Source organism: Octopus sinensis, linkage group LG7 (assembly GCF_006345805.1).
Source record: "Octopus sinensis linkage group LG7, ASM634580v1, whole genome shotgun sequence".
Taxonomy (NCBI): domain Eukaryota; kingdom Metazoa; phylum Mollusca; class Cephalopoda; order Octopoda; family Octopodidae; genus Octopus; species Octopus sinensis.
The window spans coordinates 98098289-98115036 of record NC_043003.1 but is presented as its reverse complement, the minus strand read 5'-3'; positions in this window follow the sequence as shown (position 1 = coordinate 98115036).

Below are 16748 nucleotides of genomic sequence, written 5' to 3'. Positions count from 1 at the left end.
GTGGGGTGGGGGTGATTGCGTGTAAAGAAAGGAAAAGTAGTGGGGAGATACTTAAAAACATATATTTATGTCTTTGTGTACGTAATTATATATATATGAATAAGTCAGGGTTGTTTTGAACTATATATATATAGATATATTATATATATATATATATATATTATATACATACATATATATATATACATTATATATACATTATATAACATATATATACAAATATGTATACTTACATATATATATATGCATATATATATTTATATATATATACATATATATATACATATATATATATACACATATATAGACATACACATATATATATACTTAGATATAGATATATATATGTATGTGTGTGTGTGTGTGTGTGTGTGTGTGCGTGTTACGCAAAGAGAACAACTGAAATGCAATCGATAGGTAGGACTACATACTTTAGTATTTAGTTGACATTCTCTTTGCAGTTTTTGGCAAAGAAACTCAGAAGCCATTTTTGGCATTGAACTGATGAGCTTTGTGATTGTCTCTTGTGGAATTTCTGCCCACTTTTCACGCAACAATCGACACAATTCATCTTTAGATTTAGGTTTCTGTCGAGATTTTCGTATAGTTCTATCTAGTATGCTCCAAAGATTTTCAATTGGGTTCATGTCAGGAGTTTGGCTCGGCCAAGAAAGCTTTTTGATCCCATTTCAGTCAACCATTGTTGATTCCTTTTCACTGTCTGGCATGGAGCCCCATATTCCATGAATAAAACTCATTTATCGTTAAGTTATCGGAAGTAGTCCTTGCTTAAGTATTTCGATGTATTTTTCAGAGTTTATAGTTCCAACACATTCGATCAGCTGAGAACGACCATTGCTGGTGAGAGCTCCCCATACCATTACTGAGATACCACCGTGTTTCACAGTTGGTTGGAGTTGTTTCAAATCAAATTCTTGATTGGAAAGCCTCCAAACCCAAACCTGAAAATAATGCAAATCTGGATTCATCTGAGAAAATCACTCTATCTCAAAATGAACTGGATTTTTCTGACATCTCCTTAGCTCAGGTGAGCTCTCCTAAGGGCTCACCTGTCTCTCTAAGTCAATCTTCTTTGTGTAGTTGTGTAGTTGCGGACCCAATCAATAGACTGGGTTTTTTTCTACTGAAAAAGCCTTTTGAGCTACAACTTGCACTAAAATTTATTCAGTAAAAAATCTTTCTATATAACTTTTCACTATGTGATCTCTCTCTCTCTCTTTCTCTCTCTCTCTCTCTCTCTCTCTCTCTCTCTCTCTCTCTCTCTCTCTCTCTCTCTCTCTCTCTCTCTCTCTCTCTCTCTCTCTCTCTCTCTCTCTCTCTCTCTCTCTCTCTCTTTGGTGTGTAAAACTCATTTTGTTAAAGGCACTAATACTTTTACAGTAAGGCAGTTATATAGCAGTTTTTTGTTATGTGAAAACATAATTTTGTATTTTTACTTTCATATCCATATAAAGCTTTCTTTACTCAAACAACTAAATATATGTGTATAACATTTAGGCTATTTTCAACCATTTTTTTATTTTTTTCTCTCATTCAGAGAGAGACACAGACAGACAGACAAACAAACAAACAAACAAACAGACAGACAGACAGATAGATAGATTTCTGTTCAGTTGCGTTTGCTCTAATTTCTAGTTTCCTCATCTTTTCCCAATATTTGAATATTTTCTATCTAATCTTCTTTCCTTGAAAATTCATTCAGGTTTCTTTTTACTTTTTCTTTCACAATATCTTTTTGCCCTGTTTCCGCCTCTCTTTTTCATTTTAACTGTTCTTTCAGAAATATGGCTTAATATCGTATTCTAGTGAAGGGAATCAATGATGAACATAAAAATAGAATTATGCATGTTACAGAAAAAAACATACCGAAGGAAAAAGAGACAATGGATAAAAAGATGAACGAGAAAGATAAGGAAGAACGAAAATAAAGGAAAGAGAATGAATAAAAGAAGTGAAAAGCACGGAAAGAAATTATTTAATGAAAGAAGCAGACGAAAGAAAAAAAGTTTAAAGAATAAGTGTAAGCCGAATGAAGTGTAAAAGGGAGAAAATAAGAAAACGGGGCAAGAAACAGAAAAAGGACAGAAAGAAAGAATGAACAAAAAAAACAACAAAAAAAAAGAGAGACAGAAAAAGGAAAACAATGTGTATATATATGTATTTGTGTGTGTGTGTGGTGTGTGTGTGTATGTATGTATGTGTGTGTGTGCGTGCGTGTATGTTAATACAGTATTTGTGCAGCTGCTGTTACTATACACGGTCCTGACAAATGTCTACGCGCGTGTTTGAGAATGCATGTGTGTGTGTATGTATGTATGTATATATATACATTATATATATATTATATATGTGTATATATATATATATATAATATATATATATACATACATATACATAAACAAACAAACGTATACATATATATACATATATATATATATATATATATATACATATACACTTATACATAAATACATATATATATATATGTGTGTGTGTGTGTGTGTGTGTGTGTGTGCATTTATCTGTATATGTGTGTGTGTTTATGTGTACATGTGTGTGCATGTGTTAATGCATGTACGGGGAGATGTGTGTCTGTGTGTGTGCGCGTGTGTATGCTAATAAATAAAGAAGTGTGTTTGTGCAGCTGTCGTAATTATGCATGTTCTTGACAAATGTTTCATTTTTAGACGATGTCTCGTAATTTTTTTCCCGCGTTTACATTTTTCAGCCCTAGAAGACATCAGTGGCATGTCCTCCTGTCTATAGCAGACTCAACATTTAGCTTAGGGTCTGTATGTATGCATATAGACAGACAGAACTAGGGACGACGTGCCTCCTTGAAACATATCTGCATACATATGTCTTAATACATATGGCGGCGAGTTGGCAGAAACGTTAGCGCGCCGGGCGAAATGCGTAGCGGTATTTCGTCTGCCGTTACGTTCTAAGTTCAAATTCCGCCGAGGTCGACTTTGCCTTTCATTCTTTCGGGGTCGATAAATTAAGTACCAGTTACGCACTGGGGTCGATGTAATCGACTTAATCCTTTTGTCTGTCCTTGTTTGTCCCCTCTGTGTTTAGCCCCTTGTGGGTAGTAAAGAAAAAAAATATGTCTTAATACATAGATAAATAGATATACATACATACACATACAGATAAATAGATATACATACATATGCATACATACATACATACATGCATGCACACATGTACATATATATATACATACATATATATACACAGAGAGAGAGTATTGACAAGAACTGTCACTGACAATAAGCTTCTTGTTTATACTCTACCAAATATGTTGAATAAATCTATTTAATATAAAATTGTTATTATGACAAATTGTGCATATGCGTCTATATATTCCTTTTGGGGCGGTGAAGCTCGAAGCAGATAAAACTATAAATAACAGTGCCTAAATATAAGGTTAAAAAAAACCTTTGAATACAAAACGTCGAGGGATGCCCTCATCTGCTTTCAGTTTCACCGATCCCAAAATAACTATTTCAAGTTTTCTCGAATTTTCTAAATTCATAAAACGTCAACGATATATACATCTGCATTCTGCTATTCTTTAACTTGTTTCAATCATTTATTTGACTGCGGCCGTACTGGGGCACCGCCTTGAAAGCGTTTTAGTCGAACAAATCGACCTCAAGACTTATTTATATTTTAAGCATGGTATTTATTCTATCGATTACTTTCGCCGAACCGCTAAGTTACGGGGAACTAAACACACCAACACAGGTTGTCAATCGGTGGTGTGGAACACACACAGGCACAAAAACACACACGCACAGAGGTATATACATACATATATATATATACATACACTACATATAGTGAAAAATGGAAAGTTCTGTTTACACGTGGGATAGGTATATAAGAAAGGAAAGAAAAGAAATCTAAAAGTCACAGAAAGTTTGTATAATAAAATTTATGGTGATATTAGGAACATATTACATCATTACATCATTCCAAATTAAATAAGTACCGGTTTCACGATCAACGATTGTCAATTTATGTAGAGAGAAAACTTTTTGCTGTCAATAGGGCGCCATCTTTGAAAAAAAAATTAAACAGTGATGAAGCAATATATCAAGAGGAGCAACTCTTATTTTTACATGAAGCTCTTCAGCGTTTTTGGCAAGCATACAGTCACAGGAGTTATTTCATTTTATACAGTTAATTATATTAGCGTACTAGATTTTAAAGATTAAGCAGTAATGTGTGAATGAGTGTATACGCATATATTTTAAGCTCTAACATCTCATTTTCTCTCTTGCAAAATATATATGTATATATATATATATATATATATATTAAATTAGAGATAAAACCACTATTAAGCAAATTATACAATGAAAAACTTAAGCCAATACATAAGATTAATTCATTTATATTATTTTAAATATATATCAAAATTATTAAAAAAAGATAATTTTTTAATAATTTTGATATATATTTAAAATAATATAAATTAATTAATCTTATGCATTGGCTTAAGTTTTTCATTGTATGATTTGCCTAATAGTGGTTTTATCTCTAATTTAATATAATATAATATTTTACTATAAAATGGATTCAATCTACATCTGATTTTTCCCTGTAAGTTTGGATTTATTCCCTAATATTTTATTATTAACATATATATATATATATATATATATATATATATATATATATATATATATATATATATATATATATATATATATATATATATATATATATATATATACAGTGTGAACAGTAATTTATACCTAAAAGCCGTGGTTGGCATACATATATAACTTTTTGTATATGTTGAAATTCCACAATTGAATAAAATAAATAAATCTAATAGAAAATGAAATGAACGATAAAGCAATTGCCAAGGTATGAAAACTTTCTCCATAAGAGTCATGTCGGACATCTCATGACTCAGGTCTGTGAATATGAATGGGCGTCCCATAAATTTTATTATACAAACATTCTGTAACTTTTATATTTCTTTTCTTTTCTTTCTTATCTATATATATATTATATATATATATATATATATATATATATTATATATATATATATATATATTACAAGGTGGAGTTGTGGGTATCGCACGATTGGAATTATATACGAAAGAAGGTTTGAAAATGCAATTTTAAAAGATGTTTATTTACTTTACCGGTTTCAGTCTTTGGAAAAAGATTGTCAAAAGTAACATGCAAAAGTTTGGTTGCGTTAATTATTGGTTGTTACAAAATGCTACATTACATATATATTGTAATGTAATGTAATATGTAATGTAGCATTTGTAACAACCAATATTAACGCAACCAAACTTTTACATGTTACTTTTGACAATCTTTTTCCAAAGAGTGAAACCGGTAAAGTAAATAAACATCTTTTAAAATTGCATTTTCAAACCTTCTTTCGTATATATATATATATATATATACGATGGCTTCTTTCGGTTTCTGTTCAGCAAATTACAAGGCTTTGGTCTGCCTGAGACTATTGTAGAAGACATTTGCCAAGGGTGTCACGAAGTGGGACTGAGCCCTGAACCATGAGGTTGGGAAGCAAGCTTCTTACCACACAGCCATGCCTGCGCCTACATATATCAAAATTTTCGACGCACACTCTACGATCTGGTCGCTTACTCATTTCTGCTGCAACTCAAGTGGACTCAATGAAACCATATCAGTGACCAGGACACTTAGTAGTAAAACCAAATGCGTCAATCAAAGTTAGTATATATTTATATGGACAAGCAAACATTGTTTCGAAATATTTGTCCACATATGTTCTCTTCTCAGTGCTTTCAATTGAATTTTCTCAACCCATTAGCAGATTATACCATCAACATAGATTTTTTGCTTTCTATCTCAAGCAATTATGTTAAGTTTGTTGCGTTTGCATTTGACAGAGATTTTTATTGTAATCTTCTATCAACACTCCTTGTTGAAATATTGTTGTAATTATTAGAAATATTATTACATGTGTTTGTTTCTTTGCTGTACTCTAACATCAGTAACATTTAAGTCGACGTCGGCATGCATTGCCTGAGAAGGAAAAGGAAGATTACAGTGACCAGAATAGTCTGGAACAGGATAGCAGACAAGAAATACCTGCAGACGAAGTTGACTATACTGAGACCGATGGATCCAAAGATTATTGATAGAACTTGAAAATTAAAATAAACACCAAGTTAAAATACAACTGACCAGATATTCTTCAGTGTGACGACGAAGCAAAATATGCTCTATCGTGGAAATTAGATGTCTTCTGGACACCAGTGCCGTTAGAAAAATACAAGAGAAAGAAAACGCCTATGGGCCATTGATAAGGTGTGTACAAATCCAATACACAAGGTACACTTTCAGTTTCACTCTTATTATATTGGATCAACAAGATATGTGTCAATCCACCAGCAACAAAGCATGACTGAACTTTGGTTATTAGGCGAGATAATGCAACTCCTTAATTCAAACGCTACTAATAATCACGATATCTGGGACAATACAAATCTGCAAGTCTATCTTGAGATTTAAAGGAAGGTGAACAAAAGAGGCTTTCCTTCATAACTGTTCCATCAAGCAGATGGCCGGTGAAAATTAACTGTAAATTACAAAGAGAATGAGAAAATATACATAAATATTGACAAACAACACTTTGAACGCACCCTACAAATGACTGCTTGTCACGGGTGCTATTTAGCAGAAAGCACTCGGAACTTTTGGAAGCGCACTGTTTTGAGTTTTGAGTTAAAGTGAGCAAAAATGCTGCAAAAAAAGTTATGAAATGCTCTACATTGCTTATAGATGAACTTTTATGGTGGTACCAGAGATTCAAGGACGATATAGAGGAGGTGACAGACGATAAGAGGTTTGGGAGGGCGATGTATGTCGGAACATGAAAGTTGGTTGAAAATATTTGCAATTGTCTAGATGAAGACAATCGTTTGCCTCTAAAGATAAGAAAAATAGTTTGAAGTTGGTGTGGCAACTGTACTCATAATTATTTATGAAGATCCGAACGTGCACAAAATTTGAGCAAACTTTGTTCCCATGTCACTCAGAGACGAACAGAAGGAAAACTGCAGTGGTGACAGCGGGGAGACGGTTGAGCTCATTACATTCGATCCAAGAAAGCTTGAGTCTCTGGTGACCAGTTATGATCCAGTGACCAAAAAGCAGAGTGCCCTATGGAAGAATTCTGGTTCCCCTAGACCCAAGAAGCTAGGCAAAGCAAGTCCACCGAGGAGCTCGTGATAATCTCCTTTTTCAACAACAAAGGCATCATCTACATTCAGTGTGTTCCCTCTGGCGAAACGGTCAACAAAGAATACTTTGTGAAGGGTTTCAGAGTTCAGGAAGAGATTTCGTCACAAAAGGCCAGAGCTCTTCCACTCGGATCCGTAGTACCTGTAACAGGACAACACACCCGTCTACAATTCAATCGTGGTAACTCAATACTTGACAGAGATAAGCATCAAGACTACTTCTTGTGACTTTTGGTTGTTCCTTAAGCTGAAGGAGAACATCACGGGAAGTCGTTTTCAGAAGATGAAGGAGGCTGGGACAATGAGTCTACTTTGAATGAAATTAGTTTTGTACTTCTTTGAACTTAATAAATGTCTCAAAACTTCTGGAATGCACCTTGCATGTATGTATACATATATATATATATACATATATATATATATATATATATATATATATATATATTATTCTTTACTACCCACAAGGGGCTAAACACAGAGGAGACAAACAAGGACAGACAAAGGGATTAAGTCGATTACATCGACCCCAGTACGTAACTGGTACTTAATTTATCGACCCCGGAAGGATGAAAGGCAAAGTCGACTCGGCGGAATTTGAACTGGGAACGTAACGGCAGACGAAATACGGCAACGCATTTCGCCCGGCGTGCTAACGTTTCTACCAGCTCGCCGCCTACATATATATATATATCTATATATAATATATATATATATATATATATATATATGTATAATATATATATATATATATATATATATATATATATATATGTGTGGTGTGTATATAATATATATGTATATATATATATATAATATTATATGTATATATATATATATATGTATATATATAATGTATATATATATATATATATATATATATATATATGTATATATATATATATTATATATATATATATATTATATATATATATATATATACATATATATATATATATATACAGCAACAACAACATACATGGATATACTTGTATATGTGTGCGTGTATATTCACAAGCGTATTCATATATGATTTAAGTAGACAAATAAATAAATAAATAAATGCAAAAACGGAAATGCATGTGCCAAAATTACGAGATTTAAATATGGAGTGGATATTAAGCGCTCTAGACAGCTTCAAGAATAAAAATTTAAATATTACCCGATACTTAAAATGGTTGCCATGAATTTGCGACTGAATTAAATGACATTTAACTTTAACCCTATACACTATATACATGTTTCTCATTTTTGTACGTCTTGTGAAGTTTTAATTTCATTATTGGACGAATTTTTGTCTGGTGAGTCTTTAGTTTAGACATGACGGCCATGGCGAAGTATGCTTTACTCTTTTACTCTCTTTTACTTGTTTCAGTCATTTGACTGCGGCCATGCTGGAGCACCACCTTTTAGTACTTATTCTATCGGTCTCTTTTTGCCGAACCGCTAAGTGACGGGGACATAAACACACCAGCATCGGTTGTCAAGCAATGCTAGGGGGACAAACACAGACACACAAACACACATATACATATATATACATATATACGACAGGCTTCTTTCAGTTTCCGTCTACCAATCCACTCACAAGCATTGTCGGCCCGGGGCTATAGCAGAAGACACTTGCCCAAGATGCCACGCAGTGGGACTGAACCCGCAACCGTGGGTTGGTTGCAAGCTACTTACCACACAGCCACTCCTGCGCCTTATTTTGCTTGTTATTTTTCTGTGACTTTTATTTTTATTTTCTTTATTTATTGCTCGACACCTAACTCTTGAGTTCATATCATGTTCTATATATATATATATATATATATATATATATGGGGGGTGCACGTGTTATGTAAAAAGAGAAGTTTTCTGGGGTCTTTTTTTCAAGCACTTTGCATTAAGGCACCACTGTCTCCCGAGTTTAAACCATATTTATTAAGGATTTTTTTCATAATCTTTCATTAGTCATCCATGGTTTGGATTGAAACATCAGCGCTCCAAAATCCATTCATCCATTTGTTTCAAGACGTATTCTGTTTCGTCATCGAAATGAAATTTCAGTTATAAAGGCTCCTGGTTTAAGCACACGGGCTGTAATTTCAAGAGGAGGGGTTAGTCGATACCACTAACATCAAAATTCTTGACTGATATATTTTATCGACCTCAAAGGCAACGATCAGGCAGAATCGTTAGCTTGCCAGGCAAAATGCTAAGCGGCATTTCGTCCGTCATTACGATCTAAGTTCAAATTTTGCTGAGGTCAACTTTGCTTATTAAAGACGGTGAACTGGCAGAATCGTTAGTTCGCCGGACAAAATGCTTAGTGGCATTTCGTCCGTTTTTACGTTCTGAGCTCAAATTCTACCGAGTTCGACAATTTCGGAGACGATAAAATAAGTAGCAGTTGAGCACTGGGGTCGATGTAATTAACTTACACCACTTTTTTAAATTGCTAGCCTTGTGCCAAAATTTGAAATCTGTATGTTATCGACCCCGGAAGGATGAAAAGTGAAATTGGCCACAGCGGAATAGGAAACGAGAACATAAAAAAAAATCTATAAAACAGAAAAAATACCAGCTCGCCGTCCTTGATGATCATTTTTGATTTAGGCAATTTTGAGGATGGGAGCGATTAGTCAATCCCATTAACCTCACTACTTGACTGGTGTTTAATTTCATCTAAAAGCGGAAGGGTGATAAATTTTACTTTAATATTTTGTTTGTGCATTTTGCTGTTAATCACAAAAGATCTTGGGATCTCTATTGTAACTCATAGAAGCTTCAAACTTTATAATGATGAAGTTCTGATAACTTTCATTATTTGAAAGTGGCAAGCTAATAGAATCGTTAGCACGCCTGCGAAAATGTTCACCGGCTTTTCCTCTGGACTTACGTTCTGAGTTGTGTTGTTGCTTTTTTAATAATATTTTGAGTCATTTTCATCCAGAATAGGTTTGGTTCTTATAGTTCCCGATTATGTGTAGTTTGTGTATTTTTTAGTCGGTGTCTTGTCTGTTGAATTTGTGAGAGTCAAGTAGTTTATTGCTCCGTAGCTTTTTCAACCGAGGGTTACAACGACACGTCAAGATTGCCACCTGCACCGACAGCACTTGCAGGAACGATTCTCGAGGCCAATGGAATCAGTCAGGCAGACCATAGAGAGTCACTACAGACCTATTTGTGTAGAGACGGTTCGCCGCCGGCTGAGATCTTTCAATCTGGCTTGTCAACGTCCGGCTAGGGGCCCCATCCTTACAGATTGTCATCGACAGGCACGTCTGCAGCGGGCTCAAACACATCGTGGAAGATGAAAGTCGAATTGCATTTCTGCAGCAGATGGTAGCGCTAGGATTTAGGGAAGGAGTGACCGTCAGGCCGATGGTTGTGTGGTGGAGAGAGACCCATGGGGAGGACAGAGCATCATGGTATGGAGCGGGATTGCACTCAACCAGAAACTTGGACCGGTGGTCTTCTAAAACATCGGCCGAGGCTGGGGCAATGGAGTAACCTATTTCTTTACTACCCACAAGGGGCCAAACACAGAGAGGACAAACAAGGACATACAAAGGGATTAAGTCGATTCCATCGACCCCAGTGCGTAACTGGTACTTAATTTATCGACCCCGAAAGGATGAAAGGCAAAGTCGACCTCGGCAGAATTTGAACTCAGAATGTAGCAGCAGACGAAATACCAGAAAGCATTTCGCCCGGCGTGCTAACGATTCTGCCAGCTCGCCGCAATGGAGTAACCACTGCTCGCAACATCGACCAAGTGTTGAGGCCTCACATTGTGCAATACCTTGCACGTTATTGGAATCAGGTGTTCCAACACGACAACGCCCGTGTCCAAACTGCCAGGTTGACAACAGACTTCCTCTAACAGCACAACATCCAGACACTGTCATATCCTGCCCTAAGTTCGGACTTGAACCCCATAGAGTACTTGCGGGATGAAATCCAAAGAAAGCTAAATAACAACCGTCCAAGGCTGTCAAGTGCGGTATTAACTCACTGCAGATTTTAACAGAGTGTGGGTTGCTATCCCCATGGCCTTCATCAATCATTTGGTTCATAAGATGCCTGGCAGTAAACAATGCTAATGGTGGTCACACAAGATATTGAATTCATCTCTTTGGATCCAGAACACTTCGTCATTACGTGACACCAAGTGACGTCAAACATATTTCAGGAAATGACATTTTATCATTAGGAACGAACGGTTTCATAATTAGCACTCTTCAATCAATGCTATGAGGTCTCTTAATAATCCAGTTTCTATTTAGTTCGTGTGCGACGTTTCTTTTGTGGTTCAGTATATATATATATATATATATATATATATATTTATTTATTTATTTATTTATTTATTTATTTATTATTAAATATATTTAAGAGAAAAATTGATGGATTTTTCTCTTATGAGGTTTTTCACGTTAACTACTTGATAAATTCTTATAAAGATTTTATCCTATTTTTAAATTGTATATATATATGATGTGTGTGTGTGTGTACTCGTTGGAATTTAACAAACGGGAAAAAGTATTAGATACTTTGCATGGAGATCCAGTTCGACTTGGCCTGTCATCTTTTCGAGTTAAGCACTGGGGTCAATGTAATCTGATTTAGGCACAAGACCAGAAAAATTGGAGCGAAGGAGCAACGAACAATCACAGTTCCCGTTAAAATTACTGCTCTTTTTTCTAGATTTGAGACCGTTACTTCAATCCCTCACCTGCCCTTGCATTTCTAACCACCCAACTCTTATATATTTTTTGCATGACTTTTTTTATACCAAAAATAGACTCTTTTATGGATCCTATTTTAATTTTCTTCTTTTTTTTTTTTTGAACAAAGGCGGCGAGTTGGCAGAAACGTTAGCACGTCGGGCAAAGTGTTTAGCGGTATTTCGTCTGCCTCGAGGCCAATAAATTAAGTACCAGTTGCGTACTGGGGTCGATCTAATCGACTGCCCCCCCTTCACAAAAATTTCGTTCCTTGAGCCTTGAGTACAAAAGAATATTTTATGGGACAAGATCTACGATTGAAACGAACTACAATTTGTAACGAAACTTTTCTATAAATTACTGTTAATTCTGGTTGTTTGAACGGTGTCAATTTTCTATTGGTTTATATACAGGCATGTAACTCTGTGTGTGTGTGTGTGTGTGTGTGTGTGTGTGGTGTGTGTGTGTGTGTATTTCATTTTGATCTTTTTTGGCGCAAGTATCGCCCTTTCGTGTAAGTACTTATGGTTTTGTTGGGTGGTCTTGAAAATTAGGAAAGACACTTGCTATTAATTCGTCGAGAGATGAAACTGATATACTAATTGGAGATATATCGAAATTATTTTCATCTAGGGATACCAAGTTCCCATAAATTTTTAGCAAATTCTTCGAACACAACATCGCCCGAAAGAATGGCTCTCATGCTCTAAGTAGGCTCATTTTTGTTACGTGCCTCTACAAATAAGAGAACTTCAAGCCCGCTGTTAACTCATCTGCCTTAGTGCCCTTTGGAATTACTGGCAAAGTCTGACGAAATTTCCTGAGAGTACAGTAGTAACCCCGCTCATTAATAATTTAGAATTTCTTAAATCTTACAAGTTTCGATTCAGAGCTTCCAAAGACTTTTTGTTGGCCATCGTACATTCATCCCAAATAATGAGATGACACCTTTTTAGTATTTGTCCCACCCCAGATGTTTTGCTAATATTACAAACTGGTGTCTCAATGATAGCTATATTCAATTTGAAAGTACAGTGAGCTGTTCTTCCTCCCGGGAGTAATGTAGCAGTAATACCTGAAGAAGCAACAGCCAAAGCTATATTTTTCTCTTGTTGCACTTTGGCAAGTAAAAGCTCAGTGGCAAATGTTTTGCCAGTTCCTGAGGGAGCATCAAGAAAAAAGCCCTCCTATTTGATAAAAAACATTTTCTAGTAGAGTGTTGTAGAATACTTCTTATTCAAGCAACAATTTCGGTTCATTTTCACTAACATATCTCTTGAGAGGTCTTCAATGTTGTGGGAAGTTTCTTTTAATAAATATGTGATTATTTTATGCTTTTACTTGTTTCAGTCATTTGACTGTGGCCACGCTGGAGCACCGCCTTTAGTCGAGCAAATAGACCCCAGGACTTATTCTTTGTAAGCCCAGTAGTTATTCTATCGGTCTCTTTTTGCCGAACAGGTAAGTTACGGGGACGTAAACACACCAGCATCGGTTGTCAAGCGATGTTGGGAGGAAAAGCACTGACGCACAAACATATGCACACACATACATACATATATATATATATATATATATTATATATATATATATACATATATACGACGAGCTTCTTTCAGTTTCCGCCAACCAAATCCACTCACAAGTCTTTGGTCGTCCCGAGGCTATAGTAGAAGACACTTGCCCAAGGTGCCACGCAGTGGGACTGAACCCGGAACCATGTGGTTGGCAAGTAAGCTACCACACAGCCACTCCTGTGCCTCTCTCTCTCTCTCTATAAATATATATATATGTGTGTGTATATATATACGTATATGAATACATGTATATATATATGTATGTATATATATGTAAGTATGTCTATATATATATTCATTTTTTCATTTTATCTAGTTTCAGCTCACGAGCTGCAACCATGCTGGGGCACCGCCATATATATATATATATATATAATATATATATATATAAAGTATAAAATATGTATATTTATATATTTATGTATGTATATATATATATATAATATATATATATATATATATATATATATATTATATATATATATATATATATATATATATAAAGTATAAAATATGTATATATATATATATATATATATATATGTATATATATATGTATGTATATATATATATATATATATATATATATTTAATCAATATATTGATTAATTATGAATTTTCTGGTTAATTCCGTAATGGAATCGACGGCTTATATTTATTTGCTGCCGATAAATTTGGCGCGAGTGCGATGATTTGAAAATTTTAGGTCAGATATTACCTTGGCAGGGTTGGAAATGCCTCGTGAAAATATCTGTTCCGACTTGTGGCTATTTCTTACTGAAGAATCTGAGGGCCTATGGAAGATTGGCTTGATTTAATTTAATCAGGTTAGTTTACCATTAAACAGCAGATGAAACGGTGCATCGTATAAGAATTACAGGGTAAATGTTTTTTAAATTTTCTCCTGTTTACGGATTGACTTTTATTTGCGGTTGAAGCTTTGGCTGTTATTTCTAGTGGGTGAATGGCCTATTATGGCCGTTCCTTGATTGTTGATGTTGAACTTAAAAATGGTCTATGACTATTTAATTTTTTCCCACTAGGCCGCTGGTGGCAAAAAAATTCTACAAAATTTTTTTTTGCCACCCTATATTGATTAATTATGAATTTTCTGGTTAATTCCGTAATGGAATCGACGGCTTATATTTATTTGCTGCCGATAAATTTGGCGCGAGTGCGATGATTTGAAAATTTTAGGTCAGATATTACCTTGGCAGGGTTGGAAATGCCTCGTGAAAATATCTGTTCCGACTTGTGGCTATTTCTTACTGAAGAATCTGAGGGCCTATGGAAGATTGGCTTGATTTAATTTAATCAGGTTAGTTTACCATTAAACAGCAGATGAAACGGTGCATCGTATAAGAAATTACAGGGTAAATGTTTTTTAAATTTTCTCCTGTTTACGGAATTGACTTTTATTTGCGGTTGAAGCTTTGGCTGTTATTTCTAGTGGGTGAATGGCCTATTATGGCCGTTCCTTGATTGTTGATATATATATATATATCTATATATATATATATATATATATATATATATATATATATATATATATATATATATATATATATCTATATATATATATTCATGTATGTATGTATATTGAAGGGGAATTTTCCTTGTTATTTGTCTTGTACTCTATTTTTTCGTTGTTTAAGAAAAATGTCCAGTTCCTTGGTTTTCTGTTTATGCTTTCGTTTCTCATTGTGTTCGACTTTTTTTTTTGTATCCTGTACCCATATATACATGTATATATACATGTAGAGGTAGGTTCGTACATATATGTATGTATATATGCATATGTTTTATTTTATTTATTGATTTATTATATATATATATATATATATATATATATATATATATATATATATATATATAAAGAATAAAATGTTTTGAATGGTACAACAATGCACTATAATACAGACAATGGGCTATATACCTGTTGTAATTTAGTCATTCATAGTCTGATATGATATTTCGGAATAATATTCCTTCCTCAGATATTCTTTGATGGAGTCGCTGCTATAATCAGGTTTTCTAACGGCTTTTCTTTTTTTATTTTTTGGAAGCGTCTCAGCAGTGGTCTCACGATGCTCCTTCCGGAATTACTCATGAGAAGTGTGTGAGGTCGGCCATGTCTCAATCCCGAGTGTGCTGGTACATTCGTAGCGCTGCTTCCAAGTTACGTATTTTACGTGCATCCTCCTTTTTCCCTTCTTTTTTTTTTTTTTTGTTATAAACTAGAGATAAGCATATTATATATATTTCTTTATTACCCACAAGGGGCTAAACACAGAGAGGACAAACAAGGACAGACCAGACAAAGGGATTAAATCGATTATATCGACCCCAGTGCGTAACTGGTACTTTATTTATCGACCCCGAAATGATGAAAGGCAAAATCGACCTCGGCGGAATTTGAACTCACAACGTAACGACAGACGAAATACGGCTACGCATTTCGCCCGGCGTGCTAACGTTTCTGCCAGCTCGCCGGAGACTCCAGCACTCGGGCTATTCGGGCTTAGCCCCGAGTATAAATTTAGTAAAGTGAACGTGCATTTGCAAGCTAATTTAATTTCTGCTAACACTGACTTCAAGTATGTAAATGCAGCCAATAACTCTGGTTCCTGTTATTGAGCCTGGTCGCAGGTCATTTATTTTCGTTCAGCGTTTGGCGGTCGTCTTAGAAAATTGCCTGCATCCATTTGCATGCGATCGGAAAATCAAAAAAGCTCGACAGATGAGTACCTCATGATTTGAATGAAAATCAGAAAATGCGCAGATATGAAATTTGCTCAAAGCTTCTTCTCTGTAACCAGACCGATACAGTTCTCGACCGTATTGTAACTTGCGATGAAAAGTGGATTCTGTACAATGATAAAACACGTTCTTCGCAGTGGTTGGACCAAAATGAATCACCGTAAAACTTCCCCTAAACCCGAGCTTCAAAAGGAAGGTTATGGTGACTATTTGGTGGTGTACTGCTGGACTCATTCACTATAACTTCATAAAACCTGGAAAAACCATTACTGCAGAAACATATTGCCATGAAATTGCAAAAATGAACGAAAATCTGCAACTCCTACGTCCCAGATTGGTCAACAGAAGAGAGCCAATCGCTTTTCATAGCAATGCTTGACCACACGTTTCACTAATGATGCTCCAGAA